This window comes from Cydia amplana, chromosome 2 (genome assembly GCF_948474715.1).
Source record: "Cydia amplana chromosome 2, ilCydAmpl1.1, whole genome shotgun sequence".
NCBI classification, from domain to species: Eukaryota; Metazoa; Arthropoda; class Insecta; order Lepidoptera; family Tortricidae; genus Cydia; species Cydia amplana.
The window spans coordinates 6,783,038-6,799,185 of record NC_086070.1 but is presented as its reverse complement, the minus strand read 5'-3'; the positions used below and the strand labels follow the sequence as shown (position 1 = coordinate 6,799,185).

The 16,148-nt window shown below is 35.0% G+C and overlaps 1 protein-coding gene across 1 annotated transcript in view; it reads left to right on the top strand.

Moving 5' to 3' along the window:
• The window catches only part of LOC134662040 (homeotic protein ultrabithorax), a 176,718-nt gene that overhangs the window by 66,826 nt on the left and 93,744 nt on the right, over window positions 1-16,148 (top strand). The window lies entirely within an intron of this gene.

The window sequence follows — 16,148 nt, the reverse complement described above, 5'->3', positions numbered from 1 at the left end:
TTTAAAATAATTGAAAGTGAAAGATAGCTGCGACTAGCTTAACACTTCACGTTCAACTAAAAGTGCCTACAGCGATAAATTCTAACTACCATTCATGTAGTTACTCCTCCGATATGCAATAAATATACCACATTAATTCGCCAAGACAATAACTACTGTCCATTAGTCAAATTAGGCAAGTTTTACCCTAAGTTGGTATTTGTCATGTCACATGTTGGGGCCGCGGGTAAGTCTTGTGGTGTACAACTGTCTAAGAGTACGCATTCATATTAATTTGGATGATACGTCTCGCGGTAATCTTAGTATAAAGTTATGCAGAGGTAATTAACTTAAATGGTGCCAATGTCTTTAATTCAATGAGTTGATATAAATACAAATTTAGTAAAATGTATTTATATCAACAAGTTGAAAATTAAATGTAGGATATGAATGTGGAGGTGCCTGCATTAAGTACATATAAGTGAATAATTTATATCAAATATTTATCGCACTTTTTAAATGATTAGGGAGTGTTTGATCTATAAAATGTTATTTTTGTGTGATGTTTAATTCCATGATAATATATGAGATGAATAGGTACATATGTGATTTGATTATTTTCTAGAAAAAAAAGTGTTGTTATTTATACTTCAGCCGCTAAAAGTTAAACTAAAGAACTTTATGTTATCTAATATCACATATCTTTATGTGAAGATATTTATATTATTTATCTTACTTATCCCTAACGTTAGTATTCCATTTAATATGATTAAAAAGAAAACTGAAGATATTTTTTTAATATTATATTAGTCCGTTGTATAGGTACGTGGAAACATAATATACTAGATGCCCTAGATGGGTGTATTTGATAGTTACATATACAAACACAGGGAGCTAACACGTGACCGCGACAGATGTATGGCTCTCCGATGTATTGCTAATGAAGTTTTACCGCATAGACACGGACTGATATTGATTGCGCTGCGCTATTGTAATCTGTAGGTATCAGTTTCGGAGGACCCAATAGTGTGCGTACACTTACACATACCTACAATCATCTTTTCAGTAGGTAATGACAATACAAAAACGATGGGGGCGGAAACCAAAATTTTACAACACTTCACATTTTGTTGGAATTAAGGTTTTGTTTTTAATTAATTTAATCAGTATTTTCAGTAATGACACAAAAAAACGATACATGACCTGGAAACCTAATTTTTTACCAACTCTAAACCAGTGGTTTCAATTAACGTTTTGTGCATCGAACTAAAGTTAATTTGAAGTTAAACTTTGAGTTATTTAAACCTGAATACATAAAATATCCTCCATTTATAATTATTTATATATCAACACGTGCATGTAAAAATAAACATACGAATAGATATTTTAAAACACGAGCACGCTTCCTTTGAACATCAAAGGGATGGAAATAACTGTCCTCACTCCACTAGACAACTCAATTCGCAACGTTAACAAGTGACATTAAATTTTTTAACACATTTATTATACATCAATAAACAAAACCTTCGTATTGTACGCCCGCGGGGGAGTGAGGGAGCAACCGACCACCCTACAAAATTATGTACGACGAACTGGGACTAATATATCAAGGGGAGGACGTGGCAGACTAAGGAGAGAGTATTATGGGGTGGGCCGGTGGAATACTTAAGAACCCTGGTGACACCCCATTAAAACACACGTCCTGCATTTTTGGCCAGACGTTTTCATTTGCAAACGTACTGGAATTGGATTTGGAATCCGAGGGTTTAAATTTATAAAATTGTTGCCCCGTTCTTTTTGCATTTTTATGCGCCCCCAAGTTGATTATATTTAATTAGGAGATATGAAAATAAGCGGTGACCCCAGAGGTATTTATTTTGGTTGTAGCTTAATTAACTAAGAAAATAAAGCCTTGTTACGTTTTTATTTTATTGCGTTTGAGAGTACTTGTTTATCTGCTTCATTATTCATATTTTAACCTTAAGAAAAATAATTGTGAAACACTATACGATTCCCGAGCAGAGAAGGGCCATAAACATTTCAGCGCAGTGTCGCTGCGATGCAACCTAAACGATTGCAGCGGGCCGATATTACATCGGAACGAGGCGCGAACGCCGCGGCACGCATCCGGAATCATAATTCCAAAATAACTCCAACATGCCCCCCTCTCCCCGAGTTCCCGCACGTTTTTTGGATAAACTGGAATCCCCGTTAATTCCCAAGATAGACATAATTTGGAATTGGATCCATCTATCCTGCGCGGTACGACCAAAAATAAGTTAGCGGGCCCGTGTACCGGCGGCGGATTTATGTGGGCGAAAACAAAGCGGCTCACATATTGCCTACAAAGGTTTTTGTCCTACAATTTTGTAGCCTGTTTGCTCGATTATGACCAAATATAATAAAACATAAATATTTAAAAAAAGACATAATCGTAAATAAATTAAGAAGATACATAAAACGGAACTTTTATTGCATTTACGAATTTTACGATATGATTAACTTATAGTAGGTAGGTACCTATTTTACGACGTAAATAAATGAAGATTAGAATTCGATTTATTTTGGGCTCGATGTTTGAGGCATGTGGATTATTTCCTTTAGGTATATTATTATGATAGCTTTTGTTGATAGTCAAACGAGTGAAAATAAATTATCAAGATAATTATGAAACTTTAATTGAATTTACGATATAATTAACTTATTTAATATTTAACAAACTTATCAAGGTACCTATTACAAGTCCAGCTTCTTGTATTTCACACTTTAGAGTTACACCAACTTGAAACTGCATTCTGTTATCGGAGAATCAGTTCTTTTCTTGTAAAAAATATGTAAACATAATTCACTTTGCCAAAACAAGCTTTAAAACCAAATAACCTAATTAGAGTCAATAAAATTTATCTGGCAGCTCATAAAACTACAATATAAACAAAACGTAACCGTTTAAAAAATCGTTCATAAAAAGGTTGACCCTAAGTTTACGAGCGGTTGCGCTTAACAAGTCATAAAGCCAGTCATAAAGGACGTAAACCCGGCTCCATTCACGACCGTCTACTATGTTTACTTACCGTTCTAAATGCTAATACGGCCCACCGTGAGTAACATGCCGTTTTAAGCCTTATGTAAGTACCTAATGAGCGAATTTGGCAAAATGAATGAATGAATTTTTGCCTGATAGTTTGAGAGTTTAAGAATGCGTGAATACCTACCTACTTAAGTGTTTGGACAAACATAAATTATGATAATCAATTCTGACTGATTTATCACAGTGTTGTAAAATCTGTCGTAAGTATATATTAGGTCATTTAATATTTAATGTCTTATAGGTTCATTTAAATACAACCTCTAGGTAGGTACCTAATTAGGTAATATCAAAAAAATTAAAAAAAACACATTAATAATGTGCCTAACCTAGTCTATTTTTTTATTCGGTAGACTAAAATGACATTTCTTAGTACGAACATCATGTGTCATTTCATACTATGAAATGTCATTTTAGTCTACGGAATAAAAAAATAGACTTTACGTACTGTAATGGGTTACCTAGTCTAAAAAGCTTAAGCCTTCTAAATAGTATTTTTGTAAAACCAACCTAGGCACATATACATAAAATTCATTTTTTATAACAGCGAAAGCGATAGATACAAGGTTCGCAAAGAAGCAGCCTAAATTTGGTTATTCCTTGGATGACGTTATACAGACATTCTCAAATACAGCATGTTTTATTTCACCTTTGACACTTTAATCCATTTTGCTCCTTCCTATCTTTCCCAAGGGACGGGGGAACAATTTTTTCGGCATAATTATTATTTTGAATTTAAAATTACTTCCTTATTTATCGCGCCTGACTCCCTTAAGGACAATGGTCGAAATAAATAATTTCCTGTGACAGTTTACTTGGTAATAATTTAAAATTGCGATACAGGTGTAAGCGAGACGGGTGATTAAGATAATTGCCAGCATTAGGTAGCTTTTACTGACAAGTACTTAGTGCAGTAAATTATGTGGCTGTCATTTTAATGCATAAATTTCGTAGATAATGTTAGGTCTCTGAATGTGTGTCAGGCGCCACGGGTTGTGTAGATACGATAAATATTCATTTGCGGTTAATAATCTTCCGATTTTGTTAAATTCACGCAAAGAACTATCATATTAGTTTATTTATTTTATTCGTAAGTGGCTAGGGTGAAGGTACTTCTAAAGTCAATTTTTTTATTCGGTAGACTAAAATGACATTTCATTATATGAACATAAAATTATATTTCAATATATGAAATGTCATTTTAGTCTACCGAATAAAAAAATTGACTTTAGGAAATTCAATAAATAAAACATACATCAATGCAATACACACCTAATGGGTGAAACACAATCGCAAGACATAGGTACAACAACTTTTTTTTTACATTTATTCCGTTCTTTTTCTTACAATGTACCTACTCAAAATGTCGTATTTGCACTATAAGAATTATACTTTTCCTAACTCCCACAAAACTTATACGTTAGCCTACTGAAAGTTAACCCATAAGTGACAGTGACGGCGGCCGAGGTCGGCCTAGCGATTCTTTTTATGGGCAACTAAGAAAATTGGCTCATTAATCTTGAAGATAAATGTCCAGTATTCGGGCATCTTATCAGGGCAGGGAATGAAAGTGTGCCTTACTGTTAACGGTGCACGATAATGTATCGATCGGCTATGTTCCATTTTACAAGGGTTTGATAATGGCGTCGTTTTAGAACGAGTACCGTAAAACGGGGTGAGTAGGTTTCACGGGGAGAGGTGGGTTATGAATGGGGAGAGAAGGTTTGAGAGGGGGGTGAGAAGGGATTTTAAGGCTACTGCTACAAAAATAATGTATTCCAATTTAAAATGGAGCTATAGTAATACGCATAATAAAAAAAAATCGATCCAACAATCTTCCAAAATCACCTTTGTATGAAAATCCCTCTCACCCCAAATACGAGGCACTAAGGGGTGAGGTGGGTTTTCCTCTTTATCATCAAAGTTATGAAATGGAACTACCCAAAATAAAATAAAAACTAAAATACAAACGTCCGGAACACTTATTATATACACCATTCAGTTTTCATATTATGTAAAAATAAAATGTTATCGAGGTTTGAATTTTAGTTTTGACCCTACTCACCCCATTTTACGGTACCTACATTTCGAATTATACTGGTTTTTTTTCATATATAGGACTGTAATGATTTTAACTTTCTACCTATATTATATGAAGGAAAAGTATAGAATAAAGTGAAACATTTTAACTTTGTTGATACAGTTGGAGCTCATACCATCAGGTGAACTTTTTTCACTTCACGAGCCCAAGCCAAAAGTTCACCTGATATTATAAAAAATGTAGCCGTAGCGTAGAGTATATTATATTTACCAACTTTTGATCATTTTTGTATAGAGTTACTATTAAGTGACTATTACTAAACTGTCTAAACCAAAAATTCAACATATTGTTGATATAACCAATTTATATTAACAAACCTATATATTTGTTCTACGTTCAAGTTTCTTACAAAATTAATAGCTTAACCGTTGCATTGTTACCAGAAATGGCGTAACTGGAATATTTATAAAAAATCCCAAGAAAACAATTGCACGTCGCAGAAAAGGGAAGTCAGTATCACTGGCAAAGAATTAAGTTCAAAGTTCGCCACATAAATCCGAGGCTACGAGTTAACTAAAGCCGGGCTGAACAAACTTACCCAACTATTGTATAGGCACGCTTCTTTATCTATTCTTATTTTATATTTTATCTTTAGATATTGTAGGTAAAGGTATACCTTTAATTTTGGACGGTGTGCTTCGATACGTTACTCTATTGTTCATGGGTTCACCGACCTATAAATTCATGTATGCGTGTAAGTATTATTCAAGAAAGGGTATAAACTAGAGCGCGCTTGACGGACGACCCAGCTCAATCGATGTCGCAACCACAAGCATAAAGCACTCGGACAAAACGTCTCCATTGCAAAACCAAACTCTCCCACCCGCTCCCACACATCAACTACGACACACGCGTGAAAAGAACAACAAGCAGTAATTGTATGCAGTGAAGTATGTGGCAGGGACGCCTGTTAACGTCTTTAAGGTTCGCCGAAGAGAGATGTCCGCATTTTTAAAGTGTTCACTAATAACGAAAACGTCACGAACGATGACAAAACGACTTTCGTTTTACCTTAATATAATCGGAATACCTAGATATAAAATGTGGTAATTCTTCTAACGAAATTTTTGATCATAATTTAGTTCATCATTTCAGTAGTTGATACGGAATTTATTCGGTTGGGGAAGTAGGAATGAGAAGTGGGCTAGTGAGGCGATAAATTGTGTCGATGTCGCGGGTTGTCGCGCGTCGGGTTAAAAGCTCGATAACGGAGACGGGCACAGCACACACCCACCCGAGTCTCGGCAACAATAACCCGGCTTATACTGTTTTATTTCTGCGTTCCGTGGCGCGGCCCGACCAGATATCCGCCAAGCATTTTATGCATAAAAATATCGATATATAATTGCTTCATTACGTCGCTGTGTTGGTGAGTAAAATATGTGGGAGTTGTATACAGGAGGCACCATTTTGGAATTAATTTTGTGGCAAGATTATTTTATTATGCGGTTCACGCAGTTTCTTTCTGGGTATAGGCTGATGTTTTTTATAGTAAAATTATAATCCGTCAGATTATACATATCATAATTAATCAACAAAAAAAAGTTGTAGGTAAGTCAGTACACTCAGTAGGTAATTATATACCTACCTACATCCTTATATATGTCTAAGAGTTTGTTAGATGAAATATGCTACTGAAAACTTTGCATAGTCTGTACGATTTACTACTATTGTAGTGTTGAAGACAAGCCTAAAACTGAACTTTTTACCTATTTATGCTAATGTGAAACATTATTACCACATCTAATTTGTTTATCCAAATGTGTATTATAAGTACCTACTATTAAAATTCGGAAACTTTTTATTATGTGAATCGAAATATTATGTGTATGTGAATCGAAATTTTCCGTTTCTAAGATGATTCTTGTAATATATTTCCTGATAATTCCGAGAAATTTTCCAACTTTTCGGATTGTGTCCGCAACTTGTCTGTACAGATGTACAGGCAACTCAAATACGATATATCTCAATCTGGTTACGATGCGTTAGAAAATTATTCAAAAATCGATTTCAAGGTTTCGTTTAGGGATCATCCTGTATCGGGTGATCAGACGGGCGAGTCTGTGGTGTCTGTCGGTCCTGTCGCTATCGTAGTATCGCCTCTGCCACACCGTTGCTTTATGGTGCCAGCGTCGGTGTAATATTTCACGGGCAACGCACGCCGTGATTCATTTCGAGACTTTTTCAACTTTATAAGCAAGGTGCTGGTGCATTTTGATGCGGGTTTTATTAATAATTAATTTTAGGATTCGTTTGAATGTATTTTTCTTGAAGCAGGTTTCTTGTTGGTGCTAGAATCTAGATTTACTTATATGGTGCTTGTTAGACAGATTAGAGTTTCTAGTAGAGATCATTAATTTCTGAAAGTTGAATCAAAGGTAGATAATTAAAATTCATGCCATTCTTAAACGCGTCTAGCTTCGTTAGTGGTGGTAATGACAAAAAAAACATGTCCCGTAGCCATGCTAAAGCTTGTTGCTCGAAGGCTTGAAATTGAGGCGGCCGCGCCTGCGCCGCTTGTCAGTTATAATTGGCTGAACTTGTCGACCAACTCGTAGCGAACTTTTTTTTTCCCCGTCGACATTACTCTTCGTCTCCCGCGAGAGACGTAAATTGCGAGCACAGAGGCCGTGCAAACAAGCCCTGATGTGATGCATGAATACATGAACACGGTATTGTTTTATTAAAATTCAAATTTCGAATAGAATTTCTAACCCGCAACATAGGGGGTTAAATTGGGTTCGAATTTGGAACGACGGCCAATTCTGATGTTACGTGACATGACGTTATTAGGTTACGTTCGGCTCCGCGTTGTTTTTTAGTCGTTTGTATGGACATTTTGTTCATTGTCGGGCAACACCCGTGGCCGGCGAAGCCTTTACATAATTCATAGGAATCGTTTATGCATATCGACACAAGTGACATGTGTTGCATTTTGCATCGATTGTTGTGCTCAGCAAGATGGTATTACAATGTTCGCGCACTTTATTTTTAATATCGTTTGGAGCCGATTGTTTCAAATTGTCAGTAGCGAATTTTATTTTGTTTTTATCTGGAATAGGCTTTTGGTTGGCGTCTGCAGCAAACCACTTGCGCGTTCTTTTAGCAGAACAACTTTTATTTAAGCCTTGTAAATATCCGCGCTAGTTTTTTCCAGTCTGGGCTTAGTCGGAAAATCTCGAGTTACGCCAAAAAACTGTCCGCTTTAAACTGAATTTAATATATTTACCTACATTAACTTCAGTAAGTTTTCGAATGTCTTATGATTTTCCTAGTATTAGGAAAATGTAATTATAGTATAATTACAATTCTTAGTGAAATGATTTATTTAATCTTCTACATTTAAGACTTTGACTTTATTATGTCTAAAAATCATCGAATACCACAAGTTTATATAAAGATTAATTCTAAGAATGTAGCAGGTAAAATAGTAACTTATATATAATTAAAAGTATGGTTATGTTTTTGTATTGAACTAGTTTATAATTAGCCGAGTGAGCTAGTTTGTAATTAGTTGTTGCCGCGAGTTTAATGAACGTTTCCTTTGTCTTAGAAAATAATTGTTCTCCGTTGTGTATTTGACCGTGGTTTCATTTCTGCATAGGCTTTCTAGATACTCTTACTAATTAGGTACTGACTTTGAATCTTTATTAATACCTATTTGATGTCGCTTCAGACGTTTATTTATACTATTTTACTATTAACCAAATATATACTTACAGTAAAACCTTCTTTAGGTAGGTAAGTACCTGGATATATTATAATATTTTTCTATAAATCTACTTACTTATTTATGTTCTTCACAACAACTGAATGGATTTTAATGAAAGTGTCTGTCTGTGTGTCTGATTGTAAATGTTTATAGGCTTGCTATTAAGTCACAAGTCACTTGTTACATATCTACCTAAGTACATACTATTTATCATTTATCTAAAGTAGGTACACATATAACACATAACGTTTGGTAACTAATGCCCATTTGAGTTTAGAAATGAATACCTATTAATGAAATAAATAATTTCAAAAACTCTGTTCAAACCTACCTATAATATATTGTAAAATACCGAAGTAAAAGAATAATTTACTATTCATTATTTTTTTACTTATCTTAGGTATTTTACATTAAGTATATGTATTATGATACGAATGAAATTAGTCCTTAAGCGAAGCTTTAAAGAAACATTTTTGTACATAAGTAACTTAAAGTTGACTAATTGAATATAATGTTTACGGAACTTTAAATCTACAGGAATGACAATAATAATCACAACTATCACAGTTGTCAACGCATCGCTTATCGTATTGACCCGTCTTCACCTTTGACAGATTCGCATGCCGATAAGGGTCCAGCCTGGCTTGACCCCTCGTTTGACTAGAATACAGACGAATTAATCAATGTTTAAGGGGTCACAGTACACTGGCCGAGTCACTAAATATATAAAGTAGGTAAATATGTGACAGATCGCTTGTATCATTAACTGTGAGTGATGAACGATCCGATGATAAGAGTTAATTGTTGTGACATAAGCCTTATCGGTCTCTAATGTTTATGGATGACTTTTGACCCTGAAATTTCTTTGTCATTGTTTTATGATGATAATGATCACTTTAATTGCTAGATTTTGTTTTAGTTACTATGGACGCTCAAATCGTTATGGAACTGACTTCGAAGAAAAATAGGGAGGTATTTTTCTCAATAGTAGAATATTAATTAGGCTATAGTACATTATAATCTTGTACAGTCAGAATCAATAGTAGCGGATGAATCTACGCTCCATAAACCTACCTGCCATCCTGGAACTCTTTTCCAAATAGTGATATTTTATACATATGTATAAATTCATTTATTAATTTATTATAATTATATCTACAATTAATTCGCAATGTAAATTACCTATCAGTCACAGTATACCTATTGCATTTATATAAGTTTCATTCATGTTTTATTTTGCATGTGCTTTACTAGCATTAAAAGATATTTGTAAATCCAAAGCGACTAGATTCTCATTCTGAAAGCTGATATCTAAGATGCTCTCCACTGATATCCAATAAAACAGCCAATTTAAATTCGGCTCAAACGTATTCTAAACCAAGTCCTCCGATCAGTCACGGTTCCCTATAAATCTCCAGGATCCCTAGCTACAGCATAAATAACGCGGATCTTGTTAAAACTTGCGGTGGAAAAAACGCAGCATTTCCTCCCATTTTTAAGCGTCTGCTCCCCTTAAGGAGGCTTCCCTGCAACATAAATATGCAGATATGCGTTCACCTGGCTAAAGAGGCCAAATTTAGTGGGCCAATTTATCGCCAGAAATATTGTAAATTTGTAAATACGTTTAGGTACATTACGGGCGTACGTTAAATAGATTTGTGTGTGCGTGCTTTCGCATAAGCAGGTTTAACGCCCGCTCATTTCCCGCTGTGTACGTAGGCCCTTAAACGATTTGTTATTATCTGATAATGAGACGGGCCTTTAATTGTATCGTGTTAATACGATCGGTCTGGAAGCGCTTCATTTCTCGTGTAACGTGTAGTTTTCTAAAGAGAAACATCTGGAGGGTACAGAGCAGTAGGTACCTAACATTCCTTTTATATTGCAACTTCCATCAATAGGTATTTAATGACTAGTAGAGTGTAAAGCCACCTTAATAGACACAGTGTGACGTTGCCTTAAGAAAATAATCTATGACAGCTATGACATCTAGCCCCGCCTCACTTTCACTATTGACGGCTACTGGACTGCATCTAGATCCTTTATTAAAATATGTATCTATCTGATAAGTAAGTTGTTTTATAAATATACCATCATTGAAGACTCTCAGCAAGTGTTTTATTCAAAACTACTACATGGCGCAGTCGGAGAAGAACGATTAAGAAAATTCAAGACAATTAAAATAAGAAGATTGAAAGTCACATGGGAGGCACCGGCCGGCACAAGCCCGTAATGAAGTAAATACGTTAATTGTACTAATATAATTAATAAATACTAAAATAAAAGAAGATGTCAGACGACGAAAAGGAAGATAAGGTGAAGAAGACGGTGAAAATGGACACACCTGAAGTAGATAGCATGACATGCGCGGTGGAATACAAAATGCCGCAGGGCCTGAACCTAGACGACATTGGAAATTGTTGGCCGCAATGGCAAAGGTTCAAGCAGTCATTCCGCATATTTTTACTCGCCGCGGGATTCGAAAGGCTAACTGAAACGAGAAAAGCTGCTATTCTTCTAAATTGCATCGGTCAGCAAGCTCAGGAGCTGTATTTTAATGTATTGCAAAAAGAAGACAAGACGAAATTAAATGAAATAATTGAGTTATTCGACGAACATTTTAAGCCTAAGCAAAATGAGGTAATTAACAGCTACAACTTTAATAAACGCGACCAAGAAGACGGAGAAACCTTTGATGCATGCTACACTGCCATCAGAAAAATGGCTGAAACCTGTAATTACAAAGAAAAGGATAGGATGCTGCGAGATAGAATAGTCATCGGAATCAAGGATCAGCGGACCCAGCAGAAGCTACTTGAAGTGAAAGAGCTAACTCTGGACAAGGCGGTAGACATCTGTCGCTCTGCTGAACTCTCCAAAGAGCACATGAAGGTGTTGAAGACTCCGGAGGTGCATGCAGTGCAGGCGAAGCCGTCAGCTCATCGGTCATCAGATAGTAAAGATAAGTACTTAGATGTTAAAAATAGGAGTTTCAATAATAACAGTCACTACAACAAAAATTATTACCTATGTAGAAAATGTAAAACCGAACATGGACCTAGAAACTGCCCGGCCTTTGGGAAAATTTGCACAAAATGCCAAAAATACAATCATTTCAGCGTAGGGTGCACTATGTTGAATAAACAGGTTCATGACATTCATGAAATGAATAATAATGGTACTAACAATAATGTGCATGAATTATGACTAGTGTATTCCATAGATTTTTCTAAAAATGAGTGGACGGAAAAGCTGAGAGTGGAAAATAAAAGGGTGTCTTTAAAGTGTGATACAGGTGCAGGTATTAATGTCCTTTCATTAAGAGATCTCAAATTAATTGTCAATGATGGTATTAAAAGCAGATTGTCTTAGACAAGGTCAGTTATTGAGGTCTACAATGGTGGCAAAATTTTCCCATTAGGAACAATCACTCTAAAGACTTATTCAAAAAATGATGAAAAAAGTTTTGATATTGAATTTGTAATTATTAAAGAAAATCTCCGTCCTATTTTAGGTTTCAGGTCCCTAATAACAGTAGGGTTATTAAAAGTAAATGAAATGAATACACTGACTAACGGAGCTGTAAGCTCAAATAAAGATAACATTGTTAATGTTAATTACAAATTATTTCAGGGTGTCGGGGAGTTCAAGGAGCCATTGGAGTTGCGTGTTGAACCAGGAGCTCAACCAGTAGTCCGGCCTCCGCGACGCGTGCCCCACGCACTGATGGGTCGCCTTGCGGAGAAACTGGAGACCCTGGTGCAGCACAAAGTAATAGCCGAAGTCGCGCACCCTAGGAGTTTCGTAAGCAAACTTGTAATTATTGAAAAGAAAGATGGCTCGCTTAGGATTTGCCTTGACCCAAAAGACTTAAACAAAGTGTTAATTAGAGAACATCGCCTAATACCTACTTTAGACGAAATAGTTTCGAAATTGTGTAACAAAAAATACTTTTCAGTCTTAGACTTATCAGTTGGGTTCTATAATATTAAATTATCTGAGAATTCTAGTGATTTGTGCACTTTTAACAGCCCATTTGGATGCCATAAATTTTTAAGGTGCCCTTTTGGCATCTCTGTAGCCCCGGAGGTCTTCCAAAGGTACAGTGAAACTGCCTTTGGTGACATCACCGGTGTCATTGTGTACTGTGACGATTTATTAATATGTGGTGACACTGAAGAAGAGCATGATGCAATATTAAATAAAGTTTTTGAACGAGCCAAAGAGCACAATGTGCGTTTTAATAAAAATAAATTTCAGTACAAATTAAAAGAAGTAAAATATTTTGGCCACATTTTTTCCGAAGAAGGCATGAAGATTGATCCGGAAAGGATAAATGCCATTACTAATATGAAAAGCCCTACTAATAAAAAAGAGTTGCAAATATTCCTTGGTATGGTAAACTATTTAAGAAAGTTTATTCCTAATCTGGCTAATATTGCATCACCGCTTCAATTATTGTTGAAAAAAGATGTGACTTGGTTATGGACATTCATGAAGATGTTTTTAAAAATATTAAAAAGAAATTAACAGAAGCTCCAACCTTGCAAAATTTTAACCATAAACTACCGATAGTGATACAATGTGATGCATCTAAGGATGGCTTAGGTTGTTGTCTTATGCAAGAAGGAAAGCAAGTGGCTTTTGCATCAAGGAGCTTAACTCCGTCTGAACAAAATTTTTCTCAAATCGAAAAAGAATTACTTAGTGTGTGTTGGTCCACTCAAAAATACCATTACTACATATATGGACAAAAATGTATAATTTTAAATGATTATAAGCCACTGGAGTCCTTGCTAAAAAAACATATTCATGAAGTCCCGTCCCCTAGGCTTCAAAGAATGAAGTTAAGACTCTTGAAATATGACATAGAATATAAATATTTAAAAGGTAAATACATGTTCATAGCAGATTTATTATCTCGTGCATATATTAAGTTAAGTGTGATAACACAGATGATCCATACATTAATGAAATGGTCCATTGCGTGGGACTTGCAAGCCACTTGCAGTGCACTCCTGAGCAAAAACAAGAGTTAATTTCAGAGTCTAAGAATGATACGGAACTTTCTAAATTAATCGAATATACTAAGAATGGATGGCCCGACAAAAAACATGTGTTAGACAACTTACAGTATTATTTTAAACTTAGATCTGAAATAACCGTTGATGAAGGCCTTGTGTTTTTAAATCATAGAATCATAATACCTACCACATTGCGCTTAAAATTTATGAAAATGCTACATGAAGGACACCTTGGCACAACTAAAATGAAACACACTGCCAGGAATATGTACTATTGGCCAAAAATTGATGAACACATATGTAAGAAGATGTTTTGCATGTCAAACCTACCAAAATAATAATATTAAAGAGCCCTTATTGCCACATGAAGTACCTAAACTGCCTTTTAATAAAGTAGCTACAGATATAATGGAATTTAAAACAAAAAGTTATCTAGTAGTATATGATTACTATTCTAAGTGGTTAGATATTAAATTATTAACAAACAAAAGTGCTAAGTCCATTATCAACAGCCTAACAGATGTGTTTTGTAACTGGGGCATCCCTCAGGAAGTAGTTTCAGATCATGTGCCATTCGACTCCAGAGAGTGCCTTCAATTTGCTCGTAAATGGGGTTTCACATTCACATATACCAGCCCTAGATATGCTCAGTCGAACGGAATGGCAGAAAAAGGGGTACAGATAGCGAAGAAAATTTTACTTAAATGTTATGAAGATAAGACTGACTTTAGATTAGCACTGCTACAGTATAGGGCTTCTCCCGTCTCTGGTACTAATTTCTCTCCTAGTCAATTAATGATGAACAGAAATATGAAAACAAAAGCCATTGTTAATTATGAATACTTAGAGCCAAAGCTTAATAATAATGTAGAAAAACAGTTTCAAAGATCATTAAATAGAAATATTAAGTGTTATAATAGTACAACTAAATGTAAAAATAATTTTTATGTTGGGCAGCAGGTGTGGTTCAAAAAAGAACCAAATAAAAATATATGGTTGCAAGGAAAGATTTGTAAATATAACGGCTGTAGGTCTTATAACTTATTAGATAATAATAATGTAGAATATACAAGGACATCATTCCATATTCGACCGGCTTGAGGCTTTGTGCTCCACTAGAGACTCCACTACTGGTTGAAGGCTCAACTTCCATGGCTTCCTTTTATTGTGTTAAAGGGGGAGAAAAGATACATTATGTAAAATTTGTATTATTAGAAATAACGAATTTATTGCAATTTTGTGATAACCTGAAGTTTAAGTATTAGCACTATTAGCAGTAAATAATAGACTGAATAAGGTAGAATTATATATTAGTAATAAGTTCTTCTGTGCAATTTTGTATTAATAAAAAATTGTTTTTTTAAAAGGGGAAGATGTAGTAGAGTGTAAAGCCACCTTAATAGACACAGTGTGACGTTGCCTTAAGAAAATAATCTATGACAGCTATGACATCTAGCCCCGCCTCACTTTCACTATTGACGGCTACTGGACTGCATCTAGATCCTTTATTAAAATATGTATCTATCAGATAAGTAAGTTGTTTTATAAATATACCATCATTGAAGACTCTCAGCAAGTGTTTTATTCAAAACTACTACAATGACAAACAAATTATCATCTTCCTCGCGTTGTCCCGGCGTTTTGCCACGGCTCATGGAAGTCTGGGGTCCGCTTGGCAACTAATCCCAGTAATTGGTGTGGGCACTAGTTTTTACGAATGATAAACAAATCATGCCTTTCATAATATAAGAAGTGGTGTTGTGGTATACTTATAAAACATGTTTTCTCTCTGCGCCAATTGTACGTATCTCTGTATGGCCTATGGTTGACTGATAAATAATGTCATTTGGCCTTAGCTAACTCCGATTTTTGTAGTTACATTGTTGTGTATATTATTTTACGCAATAAAGTTTAAATGAATAGAACATATATGTAATACATTATTAGGTATGTTATTTCTAAAATCTATTTATAAGTATGAAGCAGCCCTCAAAGCATTCTAAAGTTTTAGTAGTTATTTATCTAATTTGCTGTGATAACTTGTGATTTATACGAGACACATGACAGTTTGTTAAAATAAACAGTGATGCAATTATCATATTATTCATTAATTATTCACCGGGAGATAGCCATCTGTCAATCACACATGTTTTCAGAGTAATTAGTGAGTAACGCTTATTTATAGACCTATTGTAATGGGTTGTTGAAAGATATACCTATGTGTATGGAATATTGAGAGGTAATGAA